Here is a 12599-nt window from a genome sequence, read left to right on the forward strand (position 1 = left end):
ATCTTTCTATCTCTTCCTGGTCACCTCTTCTCAGAAGTGCTCTCTGACTCTCTCAAGCCTTAGTTAGTGTCCCTCCAAATGCACTCTCAGCCTCCTGCCCTCCCAGCGGGCACCTGCCTGCCCACCGAATGTCCCTCCCACTAGCCTGGGAGCCCCTGAGGGCAGAGACTGTGTCTTACTCCCTGCTGTGTCCCCGGCCCCCAGTACAGCGTCCAGCACATAGTAAGTGCTGAGTGTGCTTGTTCAATGAATGAATGTTGACTGACTCAACCACGTAGATTACCAGAGCCTCCTTTACAGATGGGGAAACTGAGGCACGGAGCAAGGACTCGCCCCCAGGTGTCATGGCAAGCGGGACCCACCACCCGAGACGGGCATCAGGCAATTGGGGCCAGGCCACTCTTTAATAAAAGTGACTCAGCGGCTGGCGGCTGGCGTGGGCTGTGGAATTTCTAAACATCCCTTCACATCCTGAGAGAACGGGCGACGGGAGGGAGCAAGCAGAGGGAAAAGAAGAAGAAAAACAAGAAACTTAAGGGAAAAGAAAGAGAGAAGGGAAAAAAACCTGAAATTGAAAACAGACGCACGCGTCCACCCTCCCTGCCCCCCGCCCCCCTTCTCCCTACCGGGCCAATCAGAGGCCGCCCTATAGCCTTTCCCCCAAGTGGGGGCGGGCAGGGAAGCTCACAGTGGTGTGAGCGCCGGGGCTGCCAGCAGCCCGAAGTCCCCGTCTGCCCGATCTGGGACCCAGGATCGCCGTGTGAGCATCTTGGAGCCAGAGAGCAGACCCACAGCAACGGAGAGGAGAGAGGGGAGGAGAGAGCAGCCCCTCAGCCCAGCCGCCCAGCAGCAGCCTCTGCCCTGCTCCACACAGACGGCCAGACCCAGGGCAGCCCCTCTGGCGGCTCTGCTCCTCCCGAGGATGCTTTGGGAGTGAGGCGAAGCTGGGCTGCTCCTCAGCCCTGCAGCACCCCCTTCCCTGTGTCCCTTCTTCGAGTGGAGTGTCGGGGAGCCTGCAGCGGTCCTGCCTGCCCGCCTACCCAACTGTTGCCCATTTCAAGTCCATTCAAGTCCCATTTCAAGTCTTTCTGACAACGGGAAGAAGGCAGTAAGGAGGACTTCCTGGAGGGGGTGATAGAAGCTATCGGCAGCAAGGTAAGTGCTGGGAGACCTGGGAACCCCAGCCCCTGCCCTGTCCCCTTGCCCCAGCCTACGCCTCTTTGGGTAGGTAAAAAAATGGAAAATGTTTTTGACAAAACCAGATGGGAGAAGGCTGGGAGGCTGCGGGGGATGTCAAGACTGGAGGATAGTTCTCTCCTTTCCCCTGCTCTGGGGCGGGGACCTCTGCCTCCTCACCCCTGCTGCCCCCTGCCCTCAGCAAACATCCCCTAAGGTTTCTGGGTGCCGAGCAGGGGCCTCCGAAGCACAGCACAGTCTGTGGGGGTGGGGAGCTGGGAGGGACGGGAGAGGGGAATTGGGAGAAGGCAAGCAGGGTACGTGGGAAGGGGACCTGTTAGGGCACTGGGCACCTCAGGACCACAGCCCCTGTCCTTTGGCCCAAGCCTTGTTTCTAAGAATCATTTGGTTTTGGGGCAGGCAGCCGCTAGGCAACCTTTGGGGATTTAAATGGATTTGCAAATTTTCCAGATTCCTAAGATGTCCTTCCAAGCCCCCAGCAGCTAAGAAAGTTCTAGGGAGAGGAGGGCTGTGGCAACCCCACCTAGCGGTCATGCCGCTGGGGCCGGGGATCTGGGGCCCAGCTGCCCAATCTGGGGGCTCCTCTGTGAAGAGGGGTTTGGCCTCCGGGCCATTCCCTTTGGTCCCAGGAGGCTGCTCGGCCCTCCTTGTCGTCTCCCTCCTTCTGGCCTCTACCCCTTCTCCGTGCTGTCCTGAAACATAAATCTGCTCACGCCGCTTCCCGCCCAGATCCTGCTGTGGCTCCCAGGGCCTGTAGACATCCCGACCCCTAACAGCGGCTGCAGCTTACTGGCACCGCTCGCCGGGCCTGTGCTGAGCGTTTGATGAGAACGAGCTGGCGTCATGCTCAGCCACAATCCTGGGAGCGACTGCTTTTACCTCCGCATTCACATGAGGAAACTGAGGCTCACAGCAGCCACGCAGCTAGTAAGCGGCGGAGCTCGGGGGTCGTAAGCTTTCCTGCCCATTCCCCCAAACTCAGGCCCTTTGTTCCTGCCACTCGGATCCCAGAATTCCCAGAAGGAATGTGCACCATCCTGCCTGTGGGATCTACCCTCCCTCTGCCCGGGCCTGGAATGCCCTTCCTCATCACTTTTCTTTCAAGGATCCTCGTCCCCACCTCTTCCAGGCAGCCTTCCCAGGGGCTCACAGTCCTCCAGGTGCTTGCCATGCACTTCCTGCTGGAATCTGGCTGCTTGGCCCTCTCCTGTTTGTGTTCTCTTTGCACATCAGAAATCGTTCTGTCCCCGGTGCCCAGGCCTGGGGCGGGCGGTGGGGCCAAGAAAGCATGCTGGTGAGAGGGAGGAGGGACCCACTGGGCCCAGAACCCAGGCCTCCTGCCTTCCTTCAGGTGCCCTTCCAGAACATCACGTGGCTCCTCCAGACTGCACTTTTCTGTTGAAGCAGGGAGAAGTGTCTCTGTTTGCCTCTGTGACCCCCAGAGTACACAGAGGCCCCTAGTGAGATGTTCTGCAGTCATGCGGTCCTGCCTTGGCTCCAAGGGCCCTGAATCCACAGCATTCAGGACATACATACAGTCGTGGTCCCCATCACTGGACACCCACCCCATGCAAGCACAGTGCCTCGTACCTCACATGCCTCGTAATCCTCACAGCAGGTCTTTGCAATCGGTGTTATTACACAGGTGTTGTTACCCCCATTTTGCAGATGAAGAAACCGAGCTTTGGAGAGGCTAAGTGACTTTCTCAGGGTCACACAGTTAGTAGAGTTGGTATTTAAGCCAAAGTCTGCCTGTATCCAAAGACTTAACCCCTGTGCACCCCAGGGAGCCGCTGGTCAGAGGGGAGAACCTCCATCCTCCCACAGAGCCCGCGCCTGGCTTCAGCACCTTCCCCAGCAGAAAGTGCAGCCTTGGGTCTGACTGCTCCAGGGTCCACCCGGGCCCTGGCTTGGTCCCGCGAGAGGAAGGAGGCCATCCAGCCGGCAGCCCCTCGCAGACAGCAGTTATCAGGCAGCCCGCCCTGCTCTGTGGGAAGAGGCGCTGGGACCTGTAATCGCCCCCAGATGTGGGGCGGGCGGCGCAAAGCCCTGTGAATGCAGAGTCGGAGACCTGGTGCTTGCCCCGGCTCAGTTCACATCCACTGTGTGACCAACCTCAGACCCCCATGTCCTCTCTCTGGGCTGCTCCCACCCCTGGGAGGCCATGTGCACTGTGGACAAATGGCACCAGGCTTGGGCATCAGACGACGGTGGATTAATCCCGATTCCACTCTGGCTGACTGTGTGACCCTGGGCCAGCGCCTTGCCTTTCTGGGCCCCAGTCTTCTCCCCTGTGAACAGCAGGGCAGTATGTGGGCTCCAAGAGGCGACAGCATAGGCCAGGTGCTCCGCACGGCCCCTGCACTTCACGGGTGGACTAAGGCCACTGCTGCACAGGACCACATGGCTATGAAATTGGTCTGCAGCCTGCAAAGGGCTGTGCCCGTGGAAGGGACCTGGACCCCAAGTGTGTTCTAAAGGCCTGTGTCCCTCCTCCAGGCACAAGCCACAGTCTGACTCTGAGACCAGCTGCCTCCCAGGCTGGAGGAGGATGCTTGGGGTGTTTTGCTCGGGACAGGCTGCCGGGTTTGGTGGGAGGGAGAAAGGGACACAAGGGTCTCTAGTCAGTGGGCTGGTGGGTCCCTGGAATGGGACTCTTTTCACAGTCCTCCCTTGCAACCCAGGGAGGGAGGAGAGCAGGAAAGGGGTGTTGGGTGCCTCCCCAGGGTCAGAGCTCATATCACTGAGCTAGGAAGCAGCGTGGGCAGGATGGCATACAGGAGCCAACCCTTCCGAGCCATTTCTATGTGCTCTCAATTGTGTGTTACATCCGTTACCTCCGAGTTCACTGCTGTGTTCCTCAGTGCTTAACACTTGCCTGGGATTCAGTAAGCTCTCAGTAAATATTTGCTGGACTAATTTAATCATCACGGCAACCTCGAGGAGTAGATAGAAACTCTCCCCATTTTACAGATGAGGAAATGCCAGAGAGGTTAAGTCAGTTGCCCAAAGTCCCACAGCTAGGAAGTGGTGGAGCTGGGACTCGCTCCCGCGTGTTTCTGACTCCAGAGTCCCGTGATGAGCGGCTGGATGGGGCCCAGGACACCCTGGGGTTCCAGAGTAAACTCTGAGAAAGAGCCTCAGCTGTGGGGCTGTGTTCCAGAGGTGGTCATCAGACCCTCGAACCCTGTGTGACTGTGGGCAAGTCAGTCCCTCTCGGGGCCTCAGTTTTCCCATCAGTCAAACAAGGAGGTTGACCCAGATGCTCGCTAAGCTTTCTTCCAGCCCTAAAACAATTTCAGGATTCCAAGCCACGCCAGCCCAGATTGGCAGCCGCACAAGCCTTGCTGTGTACTCAGGGATCATGCATATTTAACTTCACAATGAAAGGATTTCTTCTTACCCTTTCTCTACACATTACAGAAAGAGGGCAGGATCGATGACCACTAATGGAAAACTTTAACCTGCAATAACGAGGAGGAACTTTCTAGCAATTAGAGCAGCCCCTTAATGCGCTCAGTTTCTCAGGGCCCCACATGCCCATTTTCCTGGGACAGTGAGCAAGGAAGGTCGGGAGGTGGACTGTTAGGGGCTGTGCGTGGATACTGGGACCTTTTAGATCCCTTCCAATGCTGGATTTTCGAACCCCACATGCTCTGATTTCAAGAGGAAGCAAGGCTTTCTTTGGCCCAGACGGATGATGGGGTCCAGAGGGGAGGGGAGGAATGGACACAGACGCCCACCTCTGGTGGGAGTGGGAGCGGAATTCACACACTTGTTGCTTCCAGTGTAGAAGCCCATCTTGCATCCCTCTCAAGCCTTCAGGTCCAGGGCCTCAGGAAAAAGAGCTTCCTGAACCCCTGAGCCCTGGCCCCAGAGCCCCCTCCCAGATGCTTTCTGGAGCACTCCACCCCCAGCCTGGTATAGGAGGCTGGAAATCAAAGCATATTGCTTTAACTGCATTAATATCCTCTCTTCTTACTTCAGATCAGGGCTATTTGATGTCTCAGGTGTCTGGAACCTTTCATCTGCTAGAGGTGCCAGCTTCTCCGCCCTGTGATGGAGAGGGCTGTCCCTTGGGAGGCGTAGACGGTCAGAAAGTTCCTGAATGTTAGAGATGAAAAGGACTTTTTGGGTCACTTGGTTGGACTTGCTTACTGTATCGGTGGGAGACTGAGGTCCAGAGAGGCGAAGGGATGCACCTAAGTTCGTAAAGATCATCAGTGATGACACTGAGCCTAGAACCTGGGTTGTCCTCTGCTCCACCACAGGGGCTACATCTTTGCCACCTCTCTGAAGGCCTGGGGAGGTCCAGCTCCACCTCTGTGGTCCAAGGCTCAGCCTCCAGTCTCTCTGGGGTGAGGCCGTCCTGACGAGGGATGGGAGTCCCCTGGGTAGTTTTCTGCACCACGGACCTCTCAGTCACATCACTTCTCCATTCTGGCCACAGTTTTCTCTTCTTTAAAGGGGAGAGGCCTAGAGAGAAGCCCGGTGACCCAGAGGTCCAACTGGCTCTGCCCTTAGTCCCTGAGAGTCCCTGCCAGGCTTCTTGTGGCTGTTTTACCACATCCTTGTTGCTGCTCTGGTTACTGGGAAATAAAACCCAAGAGGCAGTGACCCCACCAGCTTCTCCATTCCTGAGTCTGAGCCTAAGTGAGCTTGGGGCGGGGTGTTTTCAGTTAGCCCTAGGGGGGCGGGCTCAGCTTTACAAACATGCCACAGGAGCCCTGGCCCCTCCCAACCCAGAGCACTGAAGGTGAAGACTCAGGTTTGACCCAGTGGACTGTGGGCTACTCCCATCTCACTTGTCACTGTGTCCTTATCAGCTCCCAACCTGTGGCCTAGCTGCTGAATGGATAGTGAAATAGTGAATGGATAAATAAATGCAGGTAGGGATGGATAAATGGGCTGGTGGACAGATGGATGGATGGATGGATGGACAGATGGAGACAGACACATGGCCTCCCCTCTAGTCTAAGGAACAGGGATGACTTCTTGAGCATTCAACCTCATGAGGGCCCCATGCTTAGAAGGGCCTGTGCTTGGTTGAATGTTCTGCAATCACCATCTTGAAATTCTTAATCATTTTTTAACAAGGAGCCCTGCATTTTCATTTTGTACTTGCCTGGCAAATTATGTAGCGGGTCCTGCCAGTGCGTTCAGGCTAGGTTTGGGATGGCTTTCATCCCCGAAACTGGCCTTGCTGCTTCCAGTGTCCCCATCCTAATCCATAGCCTCCCACAAAATGCCAGCCTGCTCGTGTCACCCTCCTGTGCGGAAGCCCCACACACCACAGTGCTTGGAGCTACTGCAGCTGGCCACCCACCCTCACTGTCAATGCCCTGAAAAGTTGGCCTCCTGGTGCCTCCCGGGCAAAGCCCAAATCCTTGCCCAGGACCCCAAACCTTTCCCAAAGCGACCTCTGCTTCCTTCTCTGCCCCATCACCCAGCTTCTTGCTGAAGAGCCCCAATTTCTAGCCAAACAGATCTCTCCCTGCCATTTCTCCCGGATGCCTTGCCATCTCCCAAGGAGCCCCGTGGAACACCCCTCCCTGGCATCATCTGCCAAAGAACCCAACTAACTCTGGAGGCCTAGCTCAAGGCCACCTCCCTCAGGAAGCCCTCCCCACTGGGATAACCATAGTATTACCATGTACCAAGCACCTGTGACGTGCCAATTTGCTTTGCATCATTGGCAGTGGAAAAAGAGGTCTCTCATGCCATTTTCCAGGAAATTGAGACTCAGAGAAGTCACAGAGTTACGAGGTAGTAAAACTGGGACTTGGACCCAGGAGTGAGTGGCTTCAAGCTGGAGTGGCTGCTCCTGGCCTGGCAGGGCTCCCACGCCATTTCCCTTCCCTGGGTGGCATTGGGCACAGCCTGCTGGCTTCAGAGTCCCGTATGTCTGTTCTGCCCCCACTGGCCCATCCAAATCACCTCCCTGGAAGGAAAGGGTCACCGCTGTCTGCCCGTCCCACTTCCCCAGCCTGGTGAACCCTGTGTTATTAGGGGGCAGCTGAGGGCCAAAAGAGCTGACCCTACCCAGCCAGATGATTTCTCATGCTGTGTAAAGCATCTATTGAGCACCTACTGTAGGCCTAATCCCATATTAGGAACTGGAAGAAATCCCAAAAATTAGGTGGGTTTCCTGATTTGTGGGAAATTAAATTAGGGGACTAAGACGAGGTACAGGAAAGAACTAGTTGACAGACAGGAGACTGGGAGTCATTAGACTTGAGTCGGGTCCTGGGAGGGCCACTAAATCCCCGGGTGCTCCAGGACGAGGCCCTCCTCGCGCTAGCAAGGGCTGCTGCTGCTGACAGTCCCAATAGCAAGAGCCGCTGCCCCTTCCCGAGGCGCTTTCTGGGGCGAGGCTTTCCTGCACCGTCTCATTTATCACTGGCGTCCTCTGCTGACAGCGAGTCTAGCAGAGTCTTGGCTGCGTGCTCGAGGCTGAGTGAGTGAGTGAGTGACTTATTCTCCCATGAGTGAATGAATAATAATAACGCGTCCACTAGCTCTGCAGAGGGCGGTGTGCCGGGCCCTGACCTAAGCATTTTGCCTGCATTAACTCCTTCGATGGCCGTGGCAGCTCAGTGACCAGCGAGCCCCAAGCTACAGATGAGGGAACTGAGGCACAGAGAGCCTAAGTGAACGACCGGAGGAAGCGTTGGGAGAACAGCTGCTGGGAAAGCGAGAGAGGGTCAGTGGAACATGGGCGTTTTCTCCCCTCCTGCTCCGCCGCTGCCGCCCGGGAGGGCTCTGAGGGGAATCTCAATGTTCCCTAATTGGCACCAATTAATGGCGGGTTTACTCCTCTGCTAGCTACGCCTGTGGGATTCGCGGGCTCCGGGCTGGTGGGGGAGGCTGTGTGCTGGTGGGTCAGCACAAACGGGCCCCGAGGCCCGCCTGTCCCCTGCCCACTTGGCTCTGAGAGCCCATTCTGTTTGCGGCCCCCACCCCGACCCAGGGCTGATCCAGGCTGGCAGCAGCCCGGGGAACAGAAGGTTTGCTTGTCTGCGCCTGCCACACCCCCCTCCCCAGCCTCAGCCTGGGACCCCTCTCAGGGGCTCCTTTGGCTGCCAGGCCCTGGTGCTCTCCGTTACCATGGCACCGGCCGGAGATGAGGCTCTGGGGGGTGGGGACAGGGAGGGAAGCCGAGGGATGGCGGCGGCCTGGAACTCTGCAGCTGCGGAGGCCCCGGCCCTCTGTGAACGGGGAAAGGGGTGCTGGGGCCCCAGCAGGGGCAGGCCTGGGCCCTGAGCACAGCAGGTCTGTGGCAGCGCTGGCCACACACCTGGCCTGACTGCTGGATGCCCATCTCAGAGGCCCTCAGGATGGGCCTCAAGGCAGCCCAGGGTCCCTGCTCCACCTCTGCGCTGACCCTCAGTCTCTGCAGTGAAGTTGCAGAAAGCTGCTGAGTTCTATCTAGCTTGACTCTCGGATTACTGGGGGACCTGGGACAGGCCCCTGCACACACTGCCCCTCAATGAGGGCAGGGGCAGGGTCCGACCTCTGAGGGCCCTCTCATCCCTGGAAGCCTGGATTCTGTATGGACCCAGCAGGGAGAGCCCCACGTGGGAGCTACGCTGTGGACAGAGCCGTTTCTGGGCAGGAGACAGGCGGTCTGGCATGGCGGTCAAGGATACGGGCTTTGGAGTCAGACCGGCCTGCGTTTGCGTTCCAGCTCCTAATTGCTTATTGTGTGACCTTGGGCAAGTTAGCAATCCTCCCTGAGACTCAGTTTCCTCGACTGTGAAGTGGGGATAACGAGTACCCCGTTCACAGGGCTGTTGAGAGGATGAGACAGAATTCCCAGAGTATCTCATTTAGCAGAGTGCTTGACTCCAAATTAGTAGGAGCTTTTGTTTGTTTTCAGACTGGGGGCCATCAGAACAATGAACGAGAAGAAAGATGTCCTGGGTTGGGGGTGGGGAGGCTGGTGGGCAGAAACAGGAGCAACAGGTAGAGGATGCGATGAGAGAGATCGTGCTCATGTAATTAAAGTCTCTAGTAGCCTGACCTCTGAGGACTCTGATCTGGCCAAGAATGGAATGGGCCACGGTGAGGGGGTGAGATCCCTGTCATGGGAGGTGTGCAATTGCAGAGAAGGTTGGGGGGTGCGAATAGAGAGTATGTACGGCCCCTCCCACTCCTAAGATTGTATGGCTCTGTGAAAAATCGTGTGACTGTCTCCCCGACAAACTGTCAGCTTCAGCTTCGCTCAGCTCAAAAGAGAGCATGAAAGAAAGAAAGAAGTCAGGAAAACGCGGGTGAGAGAATGAGGCTGGCGGTTCCCTGTGTGTGGTGCTCATTCCGTGCCAGGTACTGGGCTACGCTCTTCGCGGGGCTTCTGTCGTTGGCTCCTGCCGCAGAGCGACGGTTACGTGGGCGCTGGGCCTGTGTGCTCTGGAGCCATTCTGCCCAGACGGAGCATAGATCTACCCCTGGCAAGCTCTGTGATCCCGGGTAAACAGCGTAACCTCTCTGAGCCGCGAGCCGCCCCGTTCCTCATCTGTGAAATGAGGAAGCAGCACTAATGTGGGATTGTTCTGAGGACCCGGGGAGATGGTTCACATGAAAAGCTTCCCCCAGGTGCTGGGCGATAGATACAGTTGGCTCTTGGACGACCTGGGGGGTAGGAGCGCTGGCCAACCACAAAGCCAAAAATCTGTGTGTAACCTTTGACTTCCCCAAAACTTAACTACGACTAGCCTACTATGACTGGAAGCCTTACTGATAACGTAAAGTTGATTAACACATATTTTGTATGTCGTATGTATTATATTCTGTCTTCTTACAATAAAGTAAGCTAGAAAAAAGAAAATCATAAGGAATAGAAAATATATTTACTATTCATCAAGTGGAAGTGGCTTATTAGATAAGGTCTTCATCTTCGTTGTCTTCCTGTTGAGCAGGTTGAGAAGGAGGAGGAGGAGGAGGAGGGTTGGTCTTGCTGTCTCAGCGTGGCAGAGGAGGAAGAGGTGGAGGAGGTGGAAGGGGAGGCAGGAGCGGCTGGCTCGCTTTTTGAAAAAATCTGCATGTAAGTGAACTCAGGCAGTTCAAACTCGTGTTGTTCAAGGGTCAGCTGTACTAACTCAAAGGTAGTTATTATTATTCTTGCTATTTTCAAGGCCAGCTAAGTCCCTGTTCCTTTTGAAAGGGCTGTCGGGGGCCCAGATGGGGTCCGGGGGACTCTGGGCCAGGGATCCACTGGGCCTAAGGGGTGGCCGTGGGGGCTGAGTGCAGGAGGCCAGCAAGGCGCCTCGGGAGGCAGGAAGTGCAATCGTGGTGGCAGGCGGGGGCTTGCAGCCGGCCTCCCCCTCACTGACCTCCTTCCCAGGCTGGCTCCTAGCCTTCATGGGGACCCAGGCTCCTCCCTTGGGGCCCCCACAGCCTCGAGGCACACACTGAGTGCTTTCCCACGCACTGTTCCAAGCGCCGGCCGGCGTGGCCCCTCACCCCGGGCGCACACACTCTGCCTGCCGGGTCGGGGGTGTGCTGCGGGGGTGGGGGCTCGGGCCGGGCGATCAGTCCGTTCTTTATCAGCCTGGCTCCGTTCCAGACAGATGTTTCATTTTATTTCAGACTTCCAGAAAATAGGTCATTTCTTTCCATTGTGTCCCTAGGGAGGCCCCCCGGGGGGGAGGAGCACAGAACGAATGACGAGTGTGGGGCCCTGACTTGGGCCCTGGGAGCTGGGAGGGCGGCAGCTGTCCTCCCTGGGTCCTGAGGGAGCTGTCTCGGGGGCCCGGGCCGGAAGGTTCTTAAAGGCCGGGCTACGAAGCCAGCCTTGGCCTGAGGGCCTTGGGGAGCCACAGAGGGGCCGGGGGAGGCACAAAGTTAGATGGGTGTTTCAGAAAGGTCCCCCTGGTTGGGACGTGAGAACAGGTGAGAGGGGAAAGATGGGAAGTGAGGAGCCAGGAGAGGGGCTGCTATGGGGCAGCCAGAGGCAACCGAGCTGGTGCCAGATGGGCGGGGGTGGGGGACCAGGACGGCCTTCCATGGAAGCGACACTGTATTCCGTCCACTCGGACTTCCACAACTAGAGCCCGTGCGAGGCGCCAGCTTAGCCCATTTCTCCTGCTTTGTTCAGGGAGACTTTGTGTACCTGGAAAATATGAGGGCCCCTGGATCCGGAAGCAGCATGGCCTAGAGGGTTGGGCCTGGTGATCAAGCTCCATCACTGTGTGGTCCTGAGGCTTGTGGGCAGAGTCCTTGTGTAGGGGTGGGGCACTGAGCCCTTTCCAACAGAGAGAAGTGGGTATAGGATTGAGGGGGACAGGCGGGAACCTCCGCCCCTTCCCAGGTTTCTTCTCCCTACCTGTAACTGTCTCCCCACCCTCCAGACCCTGCCTTCCTCCCTGGCTCCCACATCTCAGCCTGCCTGGGGAAGGCTGCATGGGCCATGCTCTCTGCTAGGTCCGGGCTGCTACGCTGCGGTCACTTTCCTCCCCTCCAGCTGCTGGCGGGAGGACTCCATCCCTGGCTCCAGATGCTTCTTGCCCCTACACACTCCCAGGCCTGGAACTGGCTGCCTTCTCTGAGCTGAGTCATGACATCCCGGCTGGGCCCCTCCCCAGTGCCCCCGCCCCCACCCCAGCGTCTAACTCAGCACAGCAGCCTTCCAGAGCAGCGTCCTGAATGCTCCCAGGACAGCCCTGCCCACCCTGTTGTACAGATGGGGAAACTGAGGCCTAGGGACAAGATGGGACCGTACAGTAGTTCCCCTTATCCACAGTTTTGTTTTCCATAATTTCAGTTACCCACAGTCAGCCGTGGTCCAAAAACATTAAATGGAAAATTCCAGAAATAAACAATGTATAAGTTTTGAATTTCATGCTGTTCTGAGTAGCATGATGACATCTCAGGCTGTCTTGGTCTGTCCTGCCCAGCAGTGAATCATCCCTTTGTCCGGCGTGTCCATGCTGTGTACACTACCCTCCTGTTGGTCATCGACATCGTCATGGCTCGATGACCCTTCTGATAACGTCAGAAGGTCAGTAGTGTCCCAACACTGCATCACAACACCTGTGTCACTCCCTCACTTCTAGGAGCCTGCAGTCTGTGTCTCACTCTCCCAGCAACTCAGCAAGTCACCTCCTCTGAGTCCTAGTGGCCGATCCCTGCCTGGCTGGGACAGTGCAGGGAAAGTGACCTGATACAAAGGTCAATGTGTGGCGGGGCAGGGGTGTGCTGTGACGATGGCAAGGGCAGCAGCTGCTGTCTGCACCCTGCGCCTTGAGCCACCAGCCTCACGTCTGAGCAGGGGCGGAGGCCTGGGGCTGCCCAGCCAGGTGAGCTTCAGCACCGTCAGCCACCTGCGCCCATCCTGCCTAGGCCAAAACACAGGGGCCTCTCGCTTTGCTTCTCCAAGCTTCCGTTTCCCCATCTGTATGATG

The 12599-nt window shown here is 57.2% G+C and overlaps 1 protein-coding gene across 1 annotated transcript in view; it reads left to right on the forward strand.

Moving 5' to 3' along the window:
• Nucleotides 1-1086: 1086 nt before the first annotated feature.
• PDGFRB (platelet derived growth factor receptor beta) overlaps nt 1087-12599 on the forward strand; it is a 38022-nt gene continuing 26509 nt past the window's right edge. The window contains exon 1 of the mRNA XM_069483928.1: nt 1087-1155. The gene's annotated coding sequence lies outside the window, so the exon portion shown is untranslated. The remainder of the gene's footprint in view (nt 1156-12599) is intronic.

The sequence above is a fragment of the Eulemur rufifrons genome, chromosome 10 (genome assembly GCF_041146395.1).
Source record: "Eulemur rufifrons isolate Redbay chromosome 10, OSU_ERuf_1, whole genome shotgun sequence".
Taxonomy (NCBI): Eukaryota; Metazoa; Chordata; class Mammalia; order Primates; family Lemuridae; genus Eulemur; species Eulemur rufifrons.